The sequence below is a fragment of the Sus scrofa genome, chromosome 3 (genome assembly GCF_000003025.6).
Source record: "Sus scrofa isolate TJ Tabasco breed Duroc chromosome 3, Sscrofa11.1, whole genome shotgun sequence".
Taxonomy (NCBI): domain Eukaryota; kingdom Metazoa; phylum Chordata; class Mammalia; order Artiodactyla; family Suidae; genus Sus; species Sus scrofa.
In genome coordinates, this window is record NC_010445.4 from 132,761,995 (window position 1) to 132,783,892 (window position 21,898).

Below are 21,898 nucleotides of genomic sequence, written 5' to 3' on the forward strand. Positions count from 1 at the left end.
AAGTCGGGATCTGACTCCAGCCTGATCCTGTCCGTCGGTCCTGCTCCCCTCTGTCCTCCAGCCTCATGCTCCGTTGCTGTCTGGGATCACGCCTGGCTTTCTGAAGCTCCAGTGCCTTCTGCCTCTGCCCTTACCCACACCGCACCCAGTCTTGAATAAATCGCGTACTGTCGCTCCTTTCTGGTTCCAACTTTGTTCTGGGCACTTCCCCAGGCTACGCATTTCATCCACATGAGCCTTAGGACGTAAATGTTACTTATCTTTAACTAGAAGAAAACTGAACTTCAAAAAAGTATGTCCAAGCTCTGAAACCCAGTGCCTTTCCACTGTCCACTCAAAGTCGGGTTACTTCTTGATGAACGTGCTCCACTGCCAGACTCAGTGAGCTAAGGGCCCGGAGAGAAAACAGAGTCTCCACAACTTTCTTCTCTGAGTCAGAGCCCTCTAGCAAGATAGCCTTTTCGTGACTTTTATTGCAATAGAGGTACTTGAGGCATTTGCCAGATCACAGTGCCAAAGTTAAAGGTGGGCTTTTTCCTGTGATATATTGCACTGAGGAATTTATGACTCAGGAGAGAACACTCCATCTGGCATAGCCCTAGACATTTGAGCTCCCAGAGCAGAAGGATTTGTTTTTCCAATAGCTGACTAAACCTGGCTTGATGGTGGCTTGTAGGAATGCAACACCCCAAAAAAAGGACCCTAGCATTTTAAAGACTTTTGTTTACATGACACTAACCCCCCAAATGACCTTAAATTCTAAATAAAATTCCATAGACAATTTATATAAGAAGCTTGTTTTTAAAGAAAATAAATTATATGACAGGTTTATTTTATATATATTACAAACTAGACTGGTGAACATTTTACTCAACATTTTAAAATCTTAAATTAAGACCTTTCAGTACATAAAGCTTACATAACAAAATCTATCAAAAATCTACAAAATCTAAGCCCTTTTCTAGAAGAGGGGATGGTGCTGCACAGATTTCCACGCTGAGGCTTCCAGGGAGGCTGTGCTGTGTGCAGACGTACGGATTCTCTTTAACTGTCTCTGTTTGCTTCCATGACACTTTTTGCTCACAGGAAGTTTCAAAGCATGTTTGTCAGCTTGCATACTGTGGCACTTGACCCAGTGAGACCTGTTTAACATAAAGTATCAATAAAGCCAAGTTTACGGCATCTAAAAATAATCAACACCAATTTCCAGATCGCAGTTCAGTTAGACACACATTCACGTGCCCTCTGCTCGGATCCATCCTCCCAGGTCCAGAATCCTGTGCAATGGCACCTCCTTCTTTTCCAAAAGAGGAAATAGGCAGCCTGAGGTTTTAGATGACTTGCTGTTGTTCACAAAGTTTAGAAGAGGAACAGGCGTTCCCGTCATGGCTCAGTGGTTAATGAATCTGACCAGCATCCATGAGGACGCAGGTTCAATCCCTGGCCTTGCTCAATGGGTTAAGGATCCGGGCGTTGCCATGAGCTATGATGTAGGTCACAGACGTGGCTCGGATCCTGCGTTGCTGTGGCTGTGGCGTAGGCTGGTAGCTACAGCGCCGGTTCAACCCCTAGCCTGGGAAACTCCATATGCTGCAGGTGTGGCCCTAAAAAAAAAAAAAAAAAAAAAAAGAGGAATAGTAAAGAGCTTGTCCTGTTTGCCTTATTATTCAAGATGGGAATATCAAGTGCCTTTGAAATTACCAACAATAAAACCCCCACAAGCCCTAAGTTACAAAGGCTCTCTGCTAAAATTATGTTTTTTCATGGGAGACACAGAATTTCGACTTGTTTTATTTTTACACACTGCCAAAACAGATGATTTAAAAGACCAAAGAGGTCTACATTCACATGGGATGAAAAATCTGAAGAGATTAGGCAAGAGCAGAGCTTTTGCTACCGTCCCATGGGTGTGACGTGGCTTCACTGTGTCACTCAGAGACAAGCAACGCCCCTTCACCTTGCAGAATCTGCACCAGCCAGCACTGACTCTTAGCAGTGATTTCCCTCTTCATTCTAGGAGGTGCTTAGGTTAGCTGTGGCAACGTAGGTTTGACACTTTTGGTCCTGCTGGGACATGGGCGAGAGTATAAGGAAGTTACCAGCCAGCAGCATGGGGAATGAGACAAGGCAGGTGTTTATATGAGGGGCTACACGGGGGTCATTCGTCTTCCTCTAGCAGAGGAGTCTATACTTTGAGCAGAGGTTTGCAAGTGGGGAGGGATTGGGGGATCCATAGAAACTTCAGTGGTGCTGCGTAAACAGAGGCGGTGATGTTTTATGTCTTGATAAGCCATCAGGCCTTTGATCTGATCTGACATCTCGGCCTCTCACTGCTCCTAAGGCTGCAGCAAAATTCTCCGCATGTGATTCTGTGACTCGATTGTGTTTTCCGGTTTTCAGTAAGGTCTTTAATACCCCTTGAGTTTTTATAAATCATTGGCGCTGGGATGTACTGCAGGTTCCCCTCTAGGCACCTTCTCCATATGCGTCTACTGGGTACAGTTTCCTTCTCTCTCACAGCTGTTCTCTTTTCCCAGAGGCTGTGTGAGAAAAGGACAAGGAAATCAGTTCTGATGAATCACAGAGGAATATTTTGGTTTGAAAGGGAGCTGAGATGAATTCAGAAATCACATGGCTACTAGTGTGTGAATAGAATTCGGTTCTAGACAAGATGAAAAGATTGGCAGTAGAGTCAACAGTCACTCTGCTGATGGTACCCTGCCCACCCCCCAGCCGCCCAGGTAACTTGTTTGTCCTTTGCTTGGGTAGCTCACCACATCTGAGCACCTGTGTGGGTAAACATATAGTATATACTCATGTATGAAGACTGTACATAAGACCTGCATACATATGCACATTCATGAATGTCCGTGTGTGTACTTGTGTGCGTGTGTGTGTGTGTGTGTGTGTGTGTGTGTGTATGTATGGCACACATCTGCATTGTGCATCTGTGTCTGTGTACATGCATGTATATGTGTGTGCTCGGTGTTGGGGTTCAGGGTCTGTGCACATGTGTGTGCACATATCTCCACATGTGTACATGTTTCCATGTGTGCATGTGTGTACACATTTGCACATGTGTGCACATGTCTCTGCATGTGTGCACATGTACATGTCCTTGCATATTTGTGTGTGTGGCACATTTGCTAATTTAGTCTCCAGACATCCGACAAGAGTCAGTCTTTCCTATATTTTTATGTGGGTATAAATTCATTTTAATTTCTTAACATGGACATTTGCCTTCCAAGCAAGGGCTTAACTGCCTCACATCTGGAATATGTCAAGTTTATCCTTTTTGGAATCAGTGTCATGGATGTGCTTTGCCTGGGTCAGTTCAAAAGTCTGCTGCCAACATGATGGTCTCTGGTTCCGTGGGTTCACGCGAGATCTGACTTCATGGACACGCGCGTTCTTGTGGTTAAGGCTTCCTTCTTTTACCTCTGTTTATGTGTCATCCTTTACTCTGCTCTCTTCCCACTGCCTCTGGCTCATGTCCATCTCAGGGTCTGATCTTGGCCGATTTCTTTCAGGCGATGGGAACAGAAAGCATGGAGTCTGTTAGCCTGACTCCATTAGTTACTTGCCCAAGACAAGACAGGACATGCCAGCTGTTCAGATCTTGCTACCCTTATTTAACTGTAAAATCCTCCAGTCCTTGCTTCTTCCTTGACTGCTGGCCTGAATATTGAAATAATTCTCTCCTTTCCACTTCATAAATTATTATGTGTGAAATTGTTGATATTAGACTATTTTCATCTATGGGAATGTCAATTTCACGTGGTTTATCCCACTAATTAAGAATATAGCAGCGATACGTTTACATGGCTGAGCCCTAAATAGGACCAATAGATGAACAATAACATAAAAATACTGCTTGCGTCTCATTTTGCTAGGGGGTTAGTTTCTCAAGAATAAGCATATTTGCTGGTTTACTTTCTTTCTTTCTTTTTTTTTTCTTTTTTGTCTCTTTAGGGTCGCACCCATGGCATATGGAGGTTCCCAGGCTAGGGGTCTAACCACAGCCACAGCAGCGAGGGATCCAAGCCACCTGTCTATGACCTACACCAGAGCTCACAGCAACGCTGGATCCTCAACCCACCCACTGAGCGAGGCCAGGGATCGATCCTGCAACCTCATGTTTCCTAGCTAGATTCCTTTCTGTTGCGCCAATAGCAAAGCTTGAGAAAGTTTTTAAAAATATGCAATAACTAACTTTGGGGACAATTTGAATATCTTAAGGCTCCAATTTACTGTGTTTCCTGAAAGTGGTCTTGAGTGAATTGTTAATTATTTAGCTTCTGCTTTAAATTTGCTATGCCAGGTTCGTATGATATTATTTACACTCCAAAATTTGATGCAGATCAAATTTCAATATAAAGTTTTCTTAGAAAAAAATTACTTAACTATTCCTTAATGCCATACTTAGGGTGTCACCAAATCTTTATTTGAGACAAAATTGATTTTTTTCTCTATATAAATTTTTCTCCATATAAACATACTATTTGGGAATTCTAATGTCTTTTTTCGTTTTCTTGAAATTTTTGGATAAGAGAAAACGGCCTGATATATATCATGTTCCTACGGAACACCTAGCTGGGGGCATGGGAGAAACGGGGATTTTTTTAGAAGAAAACAGGACGGGGTGCTGACTCTCACTGTTGCCCTTTCACAGAAGCACAGACGGAGGCTCCAAAATTTATCAAGCGGAATTGAAACGGGCACCCGATCGCCGTTCTGTAACTGAAGGTTCTTTCTCTTCTACCACGTCGTATTTATCCTTCCGCATTTCTTTGCCAGGCTAATGAATGTCAGCTCTCACCCGCCAAGCATGCGTTCACGCCTAACCCTGCGTCCCGGCGCGGTGTGCAGGAGGCTGGGCGAGGAGTCTGTACCGCCAAGGTCTCGTGGGCCCCCTGGTGGCCGACATCCTCGCGAAGGAGCCGCAAGTCCGGGAAAGCGCCGAGCTCCAGCACTCGGGACCCTTGGGTCAGAATCCCCAGCCCCAGAGAAAGAGGTTCCCACGTTGAGGCAAATCATCTGCTTCCATCAGGGTCATCTGGGAGGCTGAACACCTCCGACGTCATCAGGGCCAGTCGTTTTCCAAATGCGTTGAGAGAACTCCAAGGAGATTATAACCTCTGCATTTTACATTTAAATTCCATCAGGTTTAAGCACTGCATCCCCTCCACTCTCGACATGCTTTCTTTGTTTTGATGCGTCTCATGTTTTGATATTTGAAGACGAGACGCACCTTGCAGTTGATGTGCTGCACTTGACGCGGTCGCCGCTTGTCCTCTGGAAAAGTATCTGTTCCTTGGTGGCTTGGGGGTGACTGTTCAATTAGTAGGATCTCGGCATCGAGAACATCGGGTACATCACGAACTAGTCCACAATGTGTAGACGCAACAGGCTTACATTTCTTTCTTTTCATGATCAAACTCTATCCAGCAGAGCTCCCGCCTATCACGACGTGGAATATGCGCCTTCACCGAGATCCCGCTGCATCTGCACCAGCGCACTGGGCTTTAGAGCGACACCTGGTAGCACCTTAGGCCCCCACCCTCCAGGCCGTCGCCTCACTCCCTTGGCTACAACTGCCAAGGGCTGGTCCTTCACAGGGGGTGGGGTGGGGGCAGCCCCCTGGTTCCTGGGAGGGGTGCTCCTCACAGGACTTCACGGCGGTCAGATGCTGGACCCAGAGCTGCATGAACCCATCTGGGAAATGGCGTTGGCCTGGACCTAGCCAGCCAGCCCTCTACTGGTGAGCACCACCCCAAACTCACTTTGCTTTCCCACTAGGTAGTCCAGCCTAATGCCGCCCTATCTCCCCCTAAAAGTCCCTGGTGAGAGTCATACAAGGAAATTTGTTACTCCCCCCTGAAAACCACCCTCCATCAAGCCTCTCTCTCTCTCTGTGTGTGTTACAAAGGGCGCAATCTACAGAATGTCTTGGCCTTCAGGAAATGAGATGGAGAATGGGGGAAAAGATGCTTTATTCTTTCCTAGTATGTGTAAAGCATACACACACACATCATGAATTTAGTAATTTCGCTAATAATTCAGCCTATGACATTGAGCATTTAAAATTGTATTAATGAGTTTTAAATTCATGCCCATGCAAGAGTGTTATAAAATTTAGCATCAATAAAATAACTGAATGTTGCCAGTTAAATCCATATATTCCTGCAGACCAGGGAACAGATTCCTCCTGCCATCTCTATGCAGACATTTACCCTGAATAGAAATTGTAGACAATTTTTATTTTGACCACAGTCCCCTGATCATTTTACTGTCTCTATAGTTTTGCCTTTTCCAGAATGTCATGTAGTTACAATCATGAAGTATGTAGCCTTTTCAGAATGACTTTTTATCACTTAGTAATATGCATTTTATTTCACTCCATGTTTTTTAATGGCAATAGTTTATCACTGAATAATATTCTACTGAGCGTTATCCATTACACCTTGTTTATCCTTTGAAGAATAACTTCGTTTCTTCCAGTTTTTGGAAATTACAAATAAAGAGCTTTTTTAAACCTTGTGTGCAGGTTTTTGTGTGAAGTTAACCTTTCAAATCAATTGTTAAAAATGAGCACAATTGCTAGATTGTATGATAAGACTAATTTAGCCCTGTGAGAAAGTACCAAACTCTTTTCTAAAGTGGATATACCACTTTGCATTCTCTTCTTTTGAGAGAATTGCTCATGGTGGGTAAACATTCTCTTTTTAAAGTCAGATCAAGTATTTCAAAGTTAAAATCTGCATTCATCCAAAGAGATTAAACTTTCTCTTTTAAGACGCAAATAAAAATCATAGTAAGATGTCACCTGACACGCATTAGGATGGCTACTATCAAAAACCAGAAAACATCAAATGTTGACAATCTGACCCTTGTACACACTTGTTAGGAATGTAAAATGATGTACCTGCAGTGCAAACAGTTTGGTGGTCTCTCAAAAAAAAAAAAAAAAAAAGAGAGAGAGAGAAAAGAAAAATAGGATTACAATATGATTCAGCAATTCCACTTATGGGTATATGCTGAAAACTGTTGAAAGCAGGGTCTCAAAGAGACCCATGTTCATTGCAACATTATTCATGGAAGCTAAGTTGGAAACAACCCAAGTGTCCATCAACGGATGAATGAATAACTCGAATGGCGAGCAGCCAAACTTAGTTTTGGCACTGGCCTTGTTCAGTTACAATCAAACCAACTAAAGAGAAATAAAGCAAATATTTTACCATTCTATTTCATGAGGGAGGATTTCCAAGATGGAATGGTCAACTAAACATGATTCCAGAAGGAAAAATCTCCTGGCACTTTTCTTAAACCATGGCCCACCTTACGCTTCGCCGCAGGGTAGCCTTTCTGTCTCTTGTCCTTACTCTGGGATGTCATGACCTCGAGCCACTGTAGCAATAGCTTGCTTCTGTGTTTCATTCGGGATGTTGTCCTCAATGAAAACTTCACTCCTGTAGAGAAGCCAAGAGAAAAATCAGCTAAATAGTTGCTCCATTTCTGGAGTTCCCGTCGTGGCACAGTGGTTAACGAATCTGACTAGGAACCATGAGGTCGCGGGTTCGATCCCTGCCCTGGCTCAGTGGGTTAATGATCCGGCGTTGCCATGAGCTGTGGTGTGGGTCACAGACGTGGCTTGGATTACACATTGCTGTGGCTCTGGCGTAGGCTGGCAGCTACAGCACCGATTTGACCCCTAGCCTGGGAACCTCCATATGCCGTGGGAGCGGCCCAAGAAATGGCAAAAAGACAAAAAAGAAAAAAAAAAGTAGTTGATCCATTTCTATAGCCACCATAGATTAGAGTTTGTGGATTTTTTATGGCTATTTAATTGCCATGCTAATGGCCTTTTTTTCCCCTTCAGTTTACCCAACTGAAATTATTCCAGCCCAGGAGATAAAACACCACATATTTTGGCATGTGTTCAGTTAATTTCTACAACTTTTCCCGATGTGAATTTCACTTGCGTTGTTTTGCTTTCCCCACTCACTGTCGTGAGGTATCTGGATAATGCGCCTCTGACTAAGAACCTTGTGATGGTTAATTTTATGTGTCAACTTGATGAGGCCAAGAGGTGCCCAGATTAAGCACTATTTCTGGGTGAGGGTGTTTCTGGACGAGATCCGCACTTAAATCACTGGACTGGTCAAGCCAACGGCCCTCCCTCCCAGTGGGCATCATCCAGTCTGCTGGGAGCCTGGAGAGAGGAAAGGCAGGGAGGAGCATTTGCCCTTTGCTTCCTGCCCACCCGGATTTGGCAGAGCAAGGGCTTCTCTGACGGCAACACCCAGGGCGGAGCTGAGCACCCATGCCAGGGTGGGGGCAAGTCGTTATTGTTGGCATTTGCCAGGGTTTCTTCCAGGATAAGCTTTTTAATCTGTTTTGTTTCCTCAGTCTATTGGCTGATCAAATCTCATTTATCCAAAACATAATTTATTTAAACCAGTTCCTTACTTGAAAGGCTTTTAATAACTTTATTTCTTCTTCACTTTCTTTCTGTCTTGTGTATTTATCTAAATATGTTTAAATAACTCTGATCATTTAATTTAGATAAATGTTGTAAAGTAGAATTAATCAAAGAATGTAAACTTTTTAATATTTCAAATTTATATTTGCTGTTTTGCCCTTGGATGGATAATACCAGTGTGTGTATGGTTCATCACTAAACTACTGGTATCTCTAATTTTTAAAAATTCATAATTTATAAATATTCTCATTTTTATAACTAGATAAGTTCTATTTTTAAAAAAACTATACTTCCCTGCTTTATGGTATTTATAGATTATTCCTAATTGTTAGTACCTGATATGGAGGTTACTGTCTGGAGAGTTTACCCTTGCGGTCCTTAATGGGAGTGGCAGCCACTCACTCTGTAACCGAATAGCTATATTTATAGTCACAAGCACGGATGCTGTGTGTGAAGCTGTCTTTCCTTCACTTTGAGGGCCCTGTGAGGTATCAGCACCCCCCGGTGGGTTCATTTTGGCACAGTCTGTCCAGCCTGTCCTTGGAACACTATGTAGCCTTGCTCTCCTAGATACTGGACCCTCCTCTTGGGGTGACTTTCAATCTTCCAGCCGCTTGATGGCGCCACGAGCTAGGAAATGAGCTAAGAGTGCGCTGCTCACAGTTTTCTATGAAGAGTAGGCATATAGTTTTAGTTCATAGATCTCCAAACACCCATTCGGAGGGAAATTAGCATGCTTGCCCGAGGAGTTGATCTTATTTCAGCAGAACCACCATCAACATTCCTACCTGGTGTCTGCTGTGCCTCCTGGTTTCCAATTTTCCAGTCCTGGGAGAGTTGCCAGTCACTGAGCCTGTCAGGTGGAGACCTTGAAGTCATGTGGCTTCAATTCCCCCCTTCCAACTTGATTAGCCCTTTTTACAGTTTGGCCCTCAAATTCACGTCCTTTAGATATTTCATCCTGTTATTCGGATGCATTATAGAAATAGGTTGGGAAAATTGCAACAACTGAAGAACCAGCAGCTTCCCAAGTGATAGTTTAGTTCCCATCAACAGTAGAAATACTCAGTTCTTTCAAGTGTCGCCCATGGCAGGATGGTCCCCAGACACATATCAGCCATCAGCATGGGCAGTTTTCACTTTAAGACCAGTGGCTAATTCAGCAGTTGGCATAACCGCTGTGCATTTCACCGTTTGTGCAGATTTTACGTTTGGCAGAGCATAAGCCCCTGCAAACCTGAGGTCTGACCATGGCACATGTGTTTTTCTCTTTCTCTCTGTGTCCCTCAGCTAAGACCATCTCACACAGGTGAGCACTGTCAGGTTGCCCTGAGACAAGGAACATCAGAGGAGCCAGCCAGAGGGTGAGCCTCTCCCTGAAGGGCTGGGAGGTCACAGGATTTGGCAATAGACAAGCTGGGCTCAACAGTGCTATAAAGCATACTGGTTTATAACTGCTCTGGCAGTGCCCTGGCCAGCAGCAGCCCATGTGGCACATGGAGGCCAAACATCCTAGAGTCTAAGCTGGGCCTTTGCGGTCAGAGGGGCCGCTGCCCATGACTTATGAGTACCCCACAGCCTCAGAACACATAGAAGGGCCTGTGGTCACTCACACCACTGGGGTCCGAGTGGTCACCCCACTGGCTCTCCTGTTATCACAGCGGAAAAGGCGGGACAGTTTATAGAGTGAGGTGACCTGAGCACAGGTGGGAACGATGTCCTTAGGGGTTTGAAATTTTTTTCCACTTATTTGACCACAAGAAAGTTTGCTCTGATTCATCACGTAAGATTTCAGGGAGAGGCCTAAGTTTTACAGAAAGCCAGCCCCTAAAACTGGCAGTTTTTTGCCATCCCCGGAAGGTTGTTTCGTTTGTAAAAGAGGCTGACTGCAAGAAGGAACTATTTTCCATCTGTCAGCCTAGAAAAACCTCCCAAGTACCTGACTTCACGGATAATACTGTGCTTTATCCAGAGAGGCTAGTTTTCCAGTGGAACTGAAATATCTTCTCTGCCAGCACATTCAGTGTTAACTGCTGTCAACCGGTTAGCCACGTATTAGGTTAAGACGGGCCCTCGAGGTGGGAAAAACCTTCTATTTCTTTTGTAAATGCCTAGAAGACACAGCAGAGAAGTCGGAGAAGGTGCGCGGGAACTACCTCGTCCTTGCCTTGCTCCCATCCTCTCCATTTCCTGATCTGTTTGCTCTGCCTCTGGGAGGAGCTCTCTCCTCAGTCTGCCAGTTCATTCTCATTCTTCACCTACATCCAATCTGCCACTCTGTTCACTGGCTGTGTTTGTAAGTTCTGTTTTTACTGAAATATAATATTCATACATAACTTGCACAAAGCACAAGTGTACACCTCCATGAAATGTCACGGAGTGACCACAGCTCTGTACACACAGCCACGACGGAGAATGGAATATTGACCAGCACCTGAAACCAGCACCTTGTCCTGCTCCCCGTCCTTCCTTCTGTGCAGTTAGGACAATCTTTGAACGCTGCACACATGGGATCTATGTCTTCTCTCTTGCCTGGTCTCTGCTCTCATTAGCTTTGTGAGATTCAGCCATGCTGTTGTGTGTGGCAGTAGCTTGTCCATTTTAATTTTGTACAGGGTTCTACTGTGTGAGTTTATTATAACCTTCTCAGTCCACTGCTAATGGACATTTGGACTCTTGCTGGATTTTTGTGTCATCTAAGAATGCAACCATCAGCACCTGTGTGTTTCCGTGTTTCCGTCAGGTGCACGTTAGGAGAGGATCCATATAGTCACACATATTACGTTCTCAAGATCATAATTTGGACTATTTTGAAAGCTGTCATTTTCACTCTTTTACGAAACATATTCCATATTTCTATAAAGTCTGGTTATCTGTGGACAATAACTACATAAAAAGTCTTGTGAGGAGTTCCCGTCGTGGTGCAGTGGTTAATGAATCCAACTAGGAACCATGAGGTTGTGGGTTCGATCCCTGGCCTCACTCAGTGGGTTAAGGATCTGGCGTTGCCGTGAGCTGTGGTGTAGGTTGCAGACGCGGCTCGGATCCCATGTTGCTGCGGCTCTGGTGCAGGCTGGCGGCTACAGCTCCGATTTGACCCCTAGCCTGGGAACCTCCACATGCTGTGGGAGCGGCCCAAGAAATGGCAAAAAGACAAAAAAAAAAAAAAAAAAAAAAAAAAAAAAGTCTTGTGAGAACTGAATGTGATGAATCTCCCTGTGCACATACTCTGAAGCTATGAATAGTGCCCTAGGTCAGGCCCTGAGGACCTGGAGGCAGCTGTGAAGTGGTGCAGCCAGAATCTTCTCTGGGTTCCCCTTCTTTGTCCCCCTTCTTGCTTCAACGCCCATGTGCAGAAGTGTTTCAGTGTTTGAAACGCATTTGTCTAGTCAGCGCTGGACTTGTCTCCAAGCAGACCGCCCGCAGAGGTGCGCTTAGGCTGTAGGTCTTGGGCGGGTGCCTCACTTCCGCGCCGGGCAGGCTCCGTGACTGCAGGAATGGCCACTCCGTGCACAGCTCTGCCTCAGTGCCCCACGCTGGTTCCACCTCCATTTTTCTCAGTAGTCTTGCTGTTCCCCTTCTCGGGGGTGTCGCCCTTCTTGTTGGCCAGTCAGAGTGAAACCGGCCCCGTTATCTGCACCATGACACTCGCACTAGGATTTTCCCATGTACCCATTTTATGACTAAAATCTTGAGGTTTTACAAGGTTATGATATTGCAAGTTGATCTTCCTCATTTTCTACAAAGACTAAACAAAATGCAATGCTTTGCTGAGCGGTGGTCAACTGAGAACCTCTACCGATAGCTCTGCCCTTACAGGTGTTGGGGGCACCGTTTCTGCCTCCTGGTCTCCTTTCAGAAGCTTCTGGTCTAGGTTATCTCAGCCCAGGTGTCCCCTTTCTCCTGTTCCTCAAGAAGACGAAGATAGGAAGATTTTTTTTTAAAATCACTCACATCCAAAAATGTCTTTGAGTAGCTAATTTGGAACCACCATAGCTTAGTTCAGAAAATACAAGAGTCTAGCATTAATTTCCCCAGATATTTGGAGCCAGAAACAATGCTGACATGGTGACAGAAGCCCAGGGAGAAGACAGTTGGGTGGTGAGACCAGAGAACGTGGTTTCCATTCAGACTTCTCCCCGCAGGGCTGTGGGTGGCGCCTGCAGTGCCCACCAGGCCTGGTACCGAGCTGTGACCCAGTCCTACAGGCTGGTACAGAGTTGTTAAATGCCATTTGCTCCAGTGAGTTGTGCCAATCAGCCAAGCGGGTCCTGAACCCATCAGCTCATAGCTTTAAAGCAAACTGTATGAATTGCGTTTGCATTAAGAACAGATAATGGTCGCGTATCAGCAATGGGTCCCAGAGGGGACATCCCACTTGACAGGCACCATGAAGCCACTCAGTTCTAGATGATTTCTTCACGTGAATGGCCCTACAGGTGAATTTTATTTCTGCTCACAGATTCCTGTGCTTTAATGTGATTCCAGGTACATAGAAGCACAGAATCTTTATGATGTTTGAATAAGTCTCAGTGAAAAAAGATAAATACTCAAATGCTTGGAAACCACAAATCTCTGTGTGAACGCTCTGCCATCATCAACATCAGTGCCGTCATCACTGAAACTCACTTCTCTCTGGTCACTGGTAGACTGAGCACTCCCAGTCTCTGATGCAGCCAAGAATAAGCAGATGCTCAGAAAATATGAGTAGTGTAGAATCTGACCAGCACATGACGTTTTGACTGGTTAATTCTCATTGCCTTTGAAAAGTAATTTGGGCAGCACATAGACCAATGGTTTTCAAGCCAGCTACCTATTAGAATTATCCTGGGAACTGGAAAAAGTCATAACCAGATCTCTTTTCACAGGAGCTGACTGTCTTCTTTGGACTTGGGATGAAGGTGTTGGTTTGTAATTTAAAGTGAGCTGAAGAAAGAAAAAGAAGATAGGTCTGGAGGCTTCGCCAGATGAAGTCCTTGGCATGTGCATGTCAGACTAAGAAGAGCAGTTCCTGGAATGACAGTTCTCTCCTAACATTTGAGAGAAGACACTTGCAGAAACGTGGGCCTTGTCCTGCCTTCTGTGTTTGCATGTTTGGCCCTACAATTCCCCAGAATGTCACTTCGCACCGACTGCTTTACTGAGTGTTCAGAAGCCACATCATTCCGCACTGGCTTACCAACACGATCCTTCTGAAGAAAATGACAACCTAGAATTTATTTTCATGGGAAATTACACTTTTTGGCTTACAAATGCAAGTGTCTTAAGTGATGGGCCTCACGGCTGTAAATTATACCACTTATGTAACCTCACAGGGAAAAAACGTGCTCTAGAAATGAAAAGTTTACATGGTGATTTTAAAGTAGGTTGGCAGCTGACATATAATTTCAACACAGCTTTAATCAAAAAGTCTGCACTAACAAATTTGGCAGGGAAACTTGAAGGGAATGAATAATATGAACATGACAAACTGATCATAGGGCTTCAACTCCTGTGGCTGGAGCTCTGAAAATCAACTACCAAAAATTTGTTCCCCTTAAGGGAGCAAGTAAGAGCGTCTAGGAAGTCAATCTGTCCATCTGGAGAAACAGAGCTTGGGCCAGCTCAGGATGTCTTATTGGTTGGGCTTTCCTAGACAGAGATATCTCATCATCTCAATATTTCACTGTGCCATCTTTGTGTTTAGCTCAACGGACATTTTCCTATGCTTTGGTACATGTTTTTGCTTACATACCATATTTCTAGGGAGTGGACATCGCACCTCCGACTCAGGGTTAGAGGCCCAGAGATTGTCCACTTGCCCGGGAATGAGTTCATCGTTCTGGTAACTCTGTACTTCCCTAAGCTGCGCTTGTGCGATGTGGAGTCAGGGCCAATCTTGAATCTACAAGGAGGGTCTGCGTCCTCTGCTCTCATCCCAGCTTGTCACAGATGCAGGAGCCGAGGCCCCAGAAGAATTTAGAGTTTTCTTAGGTTTCCAAAGACAAGTTGTGGTAGAGGACAGGCCGGAGCCACGGCTGCGAGGAGACCTGCCCCCACAGGCTCAAGCTGCGCTGCTCCCCACTCTCTGGTGCTGGGCTGCCACAATGCCGCACCTCCTACACTGACACTTCCTGTCTCTGGGTCCTGAGTCAGGCTTCGACCCGCTCTTTGTGGAGCCATACTGCTGCTGCCCCTGGCACCCTGGGCCAGGCTACTTCTGTGCCCTGTCATCACGGAGCCCACACTGTGGCTGGGTCCCACCCTCCACTGAGCCCCAGGCCCCAATTCTATTGGAGTCATGCACACGTTCATACCTTACACTCAGGCACCACCACCATGGCATCTGTCCCTATGCCCCAGGCTCCAGTCCCACAGAAGTTCCAAGACTCCACTCTGCTGCCCCTTGAGTGCTGGTATGGCAGACTCAGTGCCAAGAAGGATCCCTTGGCTAGAACCTCCTTCAGGTGGGAAAAGGAGAACAAGAGAACACAGCAGGATTTGCCTCCAAAGCCACTGTAGACCCCATGGGACCCTGCAGCCTTGGCCCCTGAGGACCCCTGCAGGTGCATGAACATAGACTTCAGCCAAAGGAGCCACACGGAGTTTCCACACAGCACTGCACCCTCCCAGAACAGGAGACGCTGCCTCTACCCAGCTGGTGCCATCTCTTTCCCACCAAAGACAGACACAAAAAGCTGGAAAAGGGGACTGCTCCCTCCCTCAGCTGCACAGGGACACGAGGACTGGATTCTAGTGTTAGCTACCTGTCCTGATGACAGACCCTTTTACATCCAGGCAGTGAGGGGATGCAGAAACATCCCGCCAGCATCCCTCGGATATGCCAACACCCTTGAAAAGACAGGAAGAGTTACGCCAGAGGCGAAATGGGGCAGGACCCCATGGTTTCCCCTCCCTCATGTCCTCCACCTGCCTTTGTCTATAGAAAAACTTTAGCCAATGAATAAGTGAGAAGTGAGAAATGCAGAAGTAAAGGAAAATAGTCAAGCAAGACCAAATAATAATAGTCCAGTCATTAAGCAAAGCCAAGAACCTTTAAATATGGATTTTTCTCTGAAATCCATATTGATTTATTTTTCTATACTTCACCTCAAAAGAGTGGAATTTTGAGATACTATTCTTGGAGCAAAATATAAGTGACATCATTCATTAAATTATTTATTTGTTCATTCATTCTTTTTAAGGCATGTATGTATTTATTTATTTATTTTAGGGCTGCACCTGCAGCATACGGAAATTGCCAGACTAGAGGTTGAATCAGTGCTGCAGCTGCCGGCCTACTCCACAGACACAGCAGCGCCAGACCCAAACCATGTCTGCGACCTGCACCACAGCTTGCAGCAACGCCGGATCCTTATCCCACTGAGCAAGGCCAGGGATTGAATCTGTGCCCTCATGGATACTAGTCGGGTTTGTTACCTTTGAACCACAATGGGAATTCCCTCATTCATTCTTTTTAAAAAATAGTTTCGCAGTGCTTACTATGTTCTAGGTACTCTGCCAAATATTGGGAATAGGTACCAAATATTGGTAAATTAGGCTGGAATTCTTAAAAATAATATTTTCATACCAGCTTGCTATTTCTGACTTGGCATTCAAGATTCAGTCCACACTACAGAGTTGCTATACTTTTCTCTAAATAATCAAAACTTCCTTCCTCCTTGTGCTGTTATATTTGATTTGAGCCACCTCTGGAGAGTAGGTCAGTTGGTACCCACTCTCCTCTGAGCAGTCAATGCCCCCATGGAAACACCAGGCCCCATTCTACCGTGGTGAGATCGAAGCCTCACTACCAACCTAGAAAACGCCTGAAGGCAGATACAAGGAGAAGCTAAGAATTGTTTACTGTCTTGCATGAGGAAAGGGTGGCTTAAGTTCTGCTATATTCTTAATTCTAATTTTTGGTTGTAATAGTTATATCTCAAAAGTGAAAGAAATCTTCTGACCAAATTTTGTTACCTTTCTATTCAATAACATGATAAAGAATATGTTTAATACTTTTTTTCACTTACTCAACAAATATAATTCTAATCAACTCAAGCTGATGCTCATCTTAATTTTCACCTACTTCCTTTCCCTGAAAACATCAGGAAAGAACGGTTTGCTGCTCACATTCTTGGAGTATTATGAGCTATATTTCTCATAGGTTCCTATTAGAAAGTTAAAGTTTAAAAGCCGTCTGAAAAATAGAAAATTGATTTATGCTGCAATTCTCTGTGCTCTGGTGAATATCAATTGTTTCAATGTCAAAAATGAGAAAGAGGAGCTCCGATCATGGCTCAGTGGTTAATGAGCCTGACTAGTACCCACAAAGAGTTTGATTCCTGGCCTCACTCAGTAGGTTAAGGATCCAGACTTGCTGTGAGCTGTGGTGTAGGTCACAGATGCGGCTCAGATCCCATGTTGCTGTGGCTGTGGTGTAGGCAGGCAGCTGTAGCTCCAATCTGACCCCTAGCCTGGAAACCTCCACATGCTGTGGGTGCGGCCCCAGAAAGTAAGAGAGAAAAAAGAAAAAGAAAGTGAACTGGGGTAGCTGGGGAGCCACAGCGAGAGCCGAGAGCCGGCCCAGGGCACTTAGTCCCTTTGAAAGTCCAGACACTCTTCCAGCCTGCACAGCAGGGCTCTGTAAACTGCAGACACCGCTGTCTGGGCTCTGCCCTGGAGGAAAGGAGTCATCTTTTTAAAAAGGTGGCATATTCGCTTTGAATTTAACACTCAGCAACAAGCTTGAGTTAGAAAAAAATACCTTCCCCTAAGTTTTGTTTATTTTGCATGTTCTACCAAGATCCTACAGCAAATAGTGTCGTGATGAAAGGAGCACTGGCTGGGCTATCAAGGAGGCTTGGGCTTGTGGCCCCATCTGACACTTAGAGCTGTGGGACACTCTGAATGTGCTTCCTTACCTACGAATCAGCAAGTACAGTACCTTATAAATTATCATTGCAAGGTCGAAGGAGATAAAGTCTGTAAAGCAGCTGGCACAAAGCAAGTGCTCAATAAATGGTGTACTAATGACGCTTTATATTAACCCATCTCAACATACCTTTCATTCTGTCAGACGTACCTAAAATTTCATCTTATACTTGTCTCATCTTTGTTTTCCAAGTTTCTCAGGTTGAAAATATGACAACGAATTTGAGAAAAAAGTAGTTTGGAATATTATTAGTCCAAATTCAAGTAATTTATATCAAATAATATCTAATCTTTCATTCATAAGAATCAGGGTTAGGTTAAACCTGGTTAAACCTGACTCATGATGACTAATAAGCAGGGGAGTAGGTTTATATCACAAAACGGGTCATAGGGCTCTAAGATCAGATAACAAGACACAAACAGCAAACACCAACTCTAGGATGCTTTGCAGGGCATTTGACTCTGACTTTGATCCCCAGTCAGGCGAAAAATAAATCACACAGCCTCAGTGCAGAGAGACACATGCCAGCAACTGAATCCAGATTTCTAAACTGGGGGAAACCCTCAAAAGTAAGAAATACACAAAGAAACATCCCATATAATCCCACCCCATGAAACAAATGTTCCAAATTTGGCTTATAAATTCACAGAATCAACATATGGGTATGAATATAGAGAGAGACATCTATCATGTTGCTTTACATATTGCTTCTATTATTTTAGTCATACTATACTATGAAAGTGGTTTTTGTTTGTTTTTTGTTGTTTTTTTTGTTTGTTTGTTTGTTTGGTTTTTTTTTTTTAGAAAAGTGGAATTTGCCAAAATGCTAGAATCAACTGGATTTAATTTTTGATCCTGGGGCATTTCATAGTGCAACAACTCCTTCCACACTGTCTACAGGATAAGCCATTTTCAATCCTGGGACTTAAAAAAATTACTGTTCGCCTAACACAAATATACAGTTGAAAAGTTTTAAAGTCAGCTATCCAGATGTTTCATCTATACAAATCTAAACAGTTAATTTGGAAACACCCTCATGTCTGAAAGAATTTTTTTCTTTTTTCTTTTTTTAGTGTTTAGGTTCCACTGGATTCTTTGGATTAATGTAGAAATGATAAATGATTAACATCAGTAAGAAAATTTAAAATTTTGGTTGTGCCTTACTAGGTGATACTGATTTTTGTATCACATTTGATTTGCTTTCAGGAAACCATAAAAATGTCAATTTTGCTAATTCCTTAGCAGTTCAAAACTAAGACTGAAAGTCAAAATGAATTAAGTCTGAAGAATCTCTCAGTATTTGGACAAGCTGACAGTCAACCTGCAAGTCATTACTTTCAAGTACCACTAATTACATATGTGCATAACCAGCTTTTCAAACAAACACGGCCTCTTCCTTTACCCCTAATTTTCAGAATTTCTGTTGATGTAACATCTTGGCATAGCCAGCATTGGCTTTCGTCAGCTTGTAAGTAACGTTTACCTTCAAAAGTTTATGCTATTCTCTGTGGACACTCTCTTACAAAAAGAAAAGAAAAGGAAACTTCTTAAAATGTTATATACCCCATCAAATCAAGCAAGAAGCTGACAATGGTTTTCCCAAGAAATTACAGCCAGGTGGTTCAAGTCATTGACTTACTAGGACGTTAAAAATGTCAGCAATGTGCACGTACTTTCAAAGGAAGTTAAACAATATACAATGTATGGTTAGTTCACAGATTCCCAACTTGTTAAACTGCTGTGTCAGCACAAGGATCAGAAGACAATAACAGAAAAGTCTTTTGCAGAAATACAACGCTAGATTAAGAGAACTAAATACTGTATTTTTAAGTTGGTTTCCTTTTTCTTTGGGGTGCGCTGACCAATATTCATTTGAACTACTGATCAGTCGTGACATGTAGCCCAAGCTGCCTGTCTTTCCCAACCACAAGGAAATAATATTAATAATTAGGGGGAATTTTTGCTTTAAAATTTCCTTGAAGGTGTCGATACAACTTATACGGCAAGTATGTGTCTGTTAGTTTAGTTTATGGGAAGCTTTACACTAAATGAAACACGGTAAGATTTGCATAAATAAATGCTCAGGTATCTAGTTTTGTATTTAATTTGGAAACAATTGCCCTGGTAAAAAGACCAAAGGGAACAAATAATAACAATGTAATGAAGCTAGTTACATGGTTACAGCCCACCTACTATAATACAGAAACCAGGTTAAATGATGGGTAGGCAAAATCTCATTTCATCTTTCCAACAATCCTATAAGGAAGATACTATTATTATCTTTATATTCACTCAAGGAAATTGAGGTACAGAAAAACTCAGTAGTCTGACTGCAGAGGCAGCACCTTTAATCTCTAAACTATACCTCCTCTGCATCTATATATGGACCAAGAGAAACATACCCTGCTTTTTAATACCCTCTCTCCATCCTTTTTTTTTTTTTTTTTTCCCGGTCTTTTTGCCATTTCTTGGGCCGCTCCCACGGCATATGGAGGTTCCCAGGCTAGGGGTTGAATCGGAGCTGTAGCCACTGGCCTACGCCAGAGCCACAGCAACGCGGGATCTGAGCCACGTCTGCAACCTACACCCCAGCTCACGGCAATGCCGGATCGTTAACCCACTGAGCAAGGGCAGGGACCGAACCCGCAACCTCATGGTTCCTAGTCGGATTTGTTAACCGCTGCGCCACAATGGGAACTCCTCTCCATCCTTAATACTTGTACCCCACTGTCATGCCCTGAGTGGTATTTCGGGGTAAGAATTAAGACTGGGTTATTGGAACCTGATAAATTATAGCTGGCAGTTTTGTGCTGAGCAACAATTTTCTCCTGCTTAATGATGCATTGCTGGTCCACACAGTTACTAAGCAGAAATCAAATCCCACAGGAGTCGCCCATGTTCTAAAATTAAGACCCAGATTTAAAATAAAGAATTTTCTAATTTCTTAATGTAATAAAAGTTTTAGAAGACTCGTTTCTGAGCAGAAGCAGTATTATTAAATAGTATATTTAAATAAATAATATAGTACATTTAAATAAGCAATGGCATATTTTAAAAAGCAGTATCTTTTCTGTCTAATTGTGAACTGGTGGTGGTCTGACTCTCTCCAACCTCATCACGGTCTTTGAAACTCACTGTTATTTCTGTTTTGAAGTGGTACCTGCTGCCTGGGTTCACACGTGCTCCTGGAAGTTCAGACCGTTTTGCCCTCGTCATGTTTCCGCAGCTTGTCATCCTGCTCGCCAGGCCAGCTGAGCAGCTGGAAGCTGATGCTCCCGGACAGTCTCACTGACAGAATCGCTCACGTGAAGCGGGGCTTCCGTGAGCTCCTCCTGAAGCCCCAGAGAAACAACCCTCCACAGGTTTCGGGCTGCACAAAGGGAAAATCCCTGGGTCAGGAAGACATGGAGAAGGAAGGGGAGAGGAGGGAGAGGAGGAGAAGGCAGCCCAAGCAGAGGAAGGCAGTGCGGCTCCCTTTCCCAGGCTGGGTCTTGGGAGCTCGGTAGCCGGAAGAGGCCTCCCCAGCCCCAAGCATAGGTCAGGGCTAGGGTTAGGGTCAGGGTCAGGATGCTGGGCTTCTCGGAGGTTCCCACTATCCAGAGAACCAGGCTGCCAGGCCTCGGCAGGGGTGCCATGCCTCACCAGGTGCTCACCTGCCCTCCTGGGTCGCCTGGGGTTTGTCCTCCTGGTGGACTATCCCAAGGCAATGATGCCTCGCCCTCTATGTCCTGAAGAGCATCGTTTCAGAGTTTACATCAGAAAACCTCTCCTCCACCTGCGCGAGGAGGGAGACGCCAGAGACGCAGCAGCCCTTCCTTTTGAACGCCTTAGAGGACCAGGGTCACTGGCTCACTCAAAATCCTCCAAGGCTCCCCCAGAGTCCTTGTCTGCCCTTGAAGTCCTTGGGGAGCTGCCCCACTGCTCGTCTCATCGACCTCATTTCTCCCACACCCCACCCCTTGCTGAGGGCCCTCCAGCCACTCTGACCTCAGCGTCCTTCAGACCCGCCCTTCACGTCTGCTCCCCACACAGTTCGGGGAGCCCCCCTCCCAAATACCCGCCTCTGGTCAGGCTTCTGCCAAGCGGAGAGTCTCCGGTATCCTTTTCTAACCACCCCACTGAAGGTCTGTCCCTCAGCCGCTCCCCTGCACAGAACTTAGAGCCCCGACTTTTCACACACTCGTTGGTTTTCTTTCTTCCCCGACGGAAGGGAAGCCCCTTGAATGTGAGGCTTTACTCGGATTTGCGCGGTGTGTGTCCCAGTGCCTGTAGCAGCTCCTGGCCCAGAGAGGCTGCACATCGAATATTTGATGAAGGACTAGGAGGATGACTGGATCAACTCTCGTCTTTGTTTTCCGTTTGCGGTTTTCACTTCAAATGAGTGCTTCTGCAGGCCCCTGGCCCTCTCCCTGACCCAGTGCCTAACCCTATAAATACACCTGAGGATAAAACTCTCCCGCCTCGGCAGACACATTTGGACACATCTGAATCCCAGCCAGAGT

At 44.7% G+C, this 21,898-nt stretch overlaps 1 long non-coding RNA gene across 1 annotated transcript; it reads right to left on the reverse strand.

Annotated features, from left to right (window-relative positions):
* On the reverse strand, positions 1,630 to 21,452 carry LOC110260066. The gene is made up of 3 exons (XR_002342888.1): positions 20,557 to 21,452; positions 7,339 to 7,469; positions 1,630 to 2,540 (listed from the first exon to the last, which is right to left on the reverse strand). It is a non-coding gene; the product is annotated as an uncharacterized LOC110260066 (long non-coding RNA).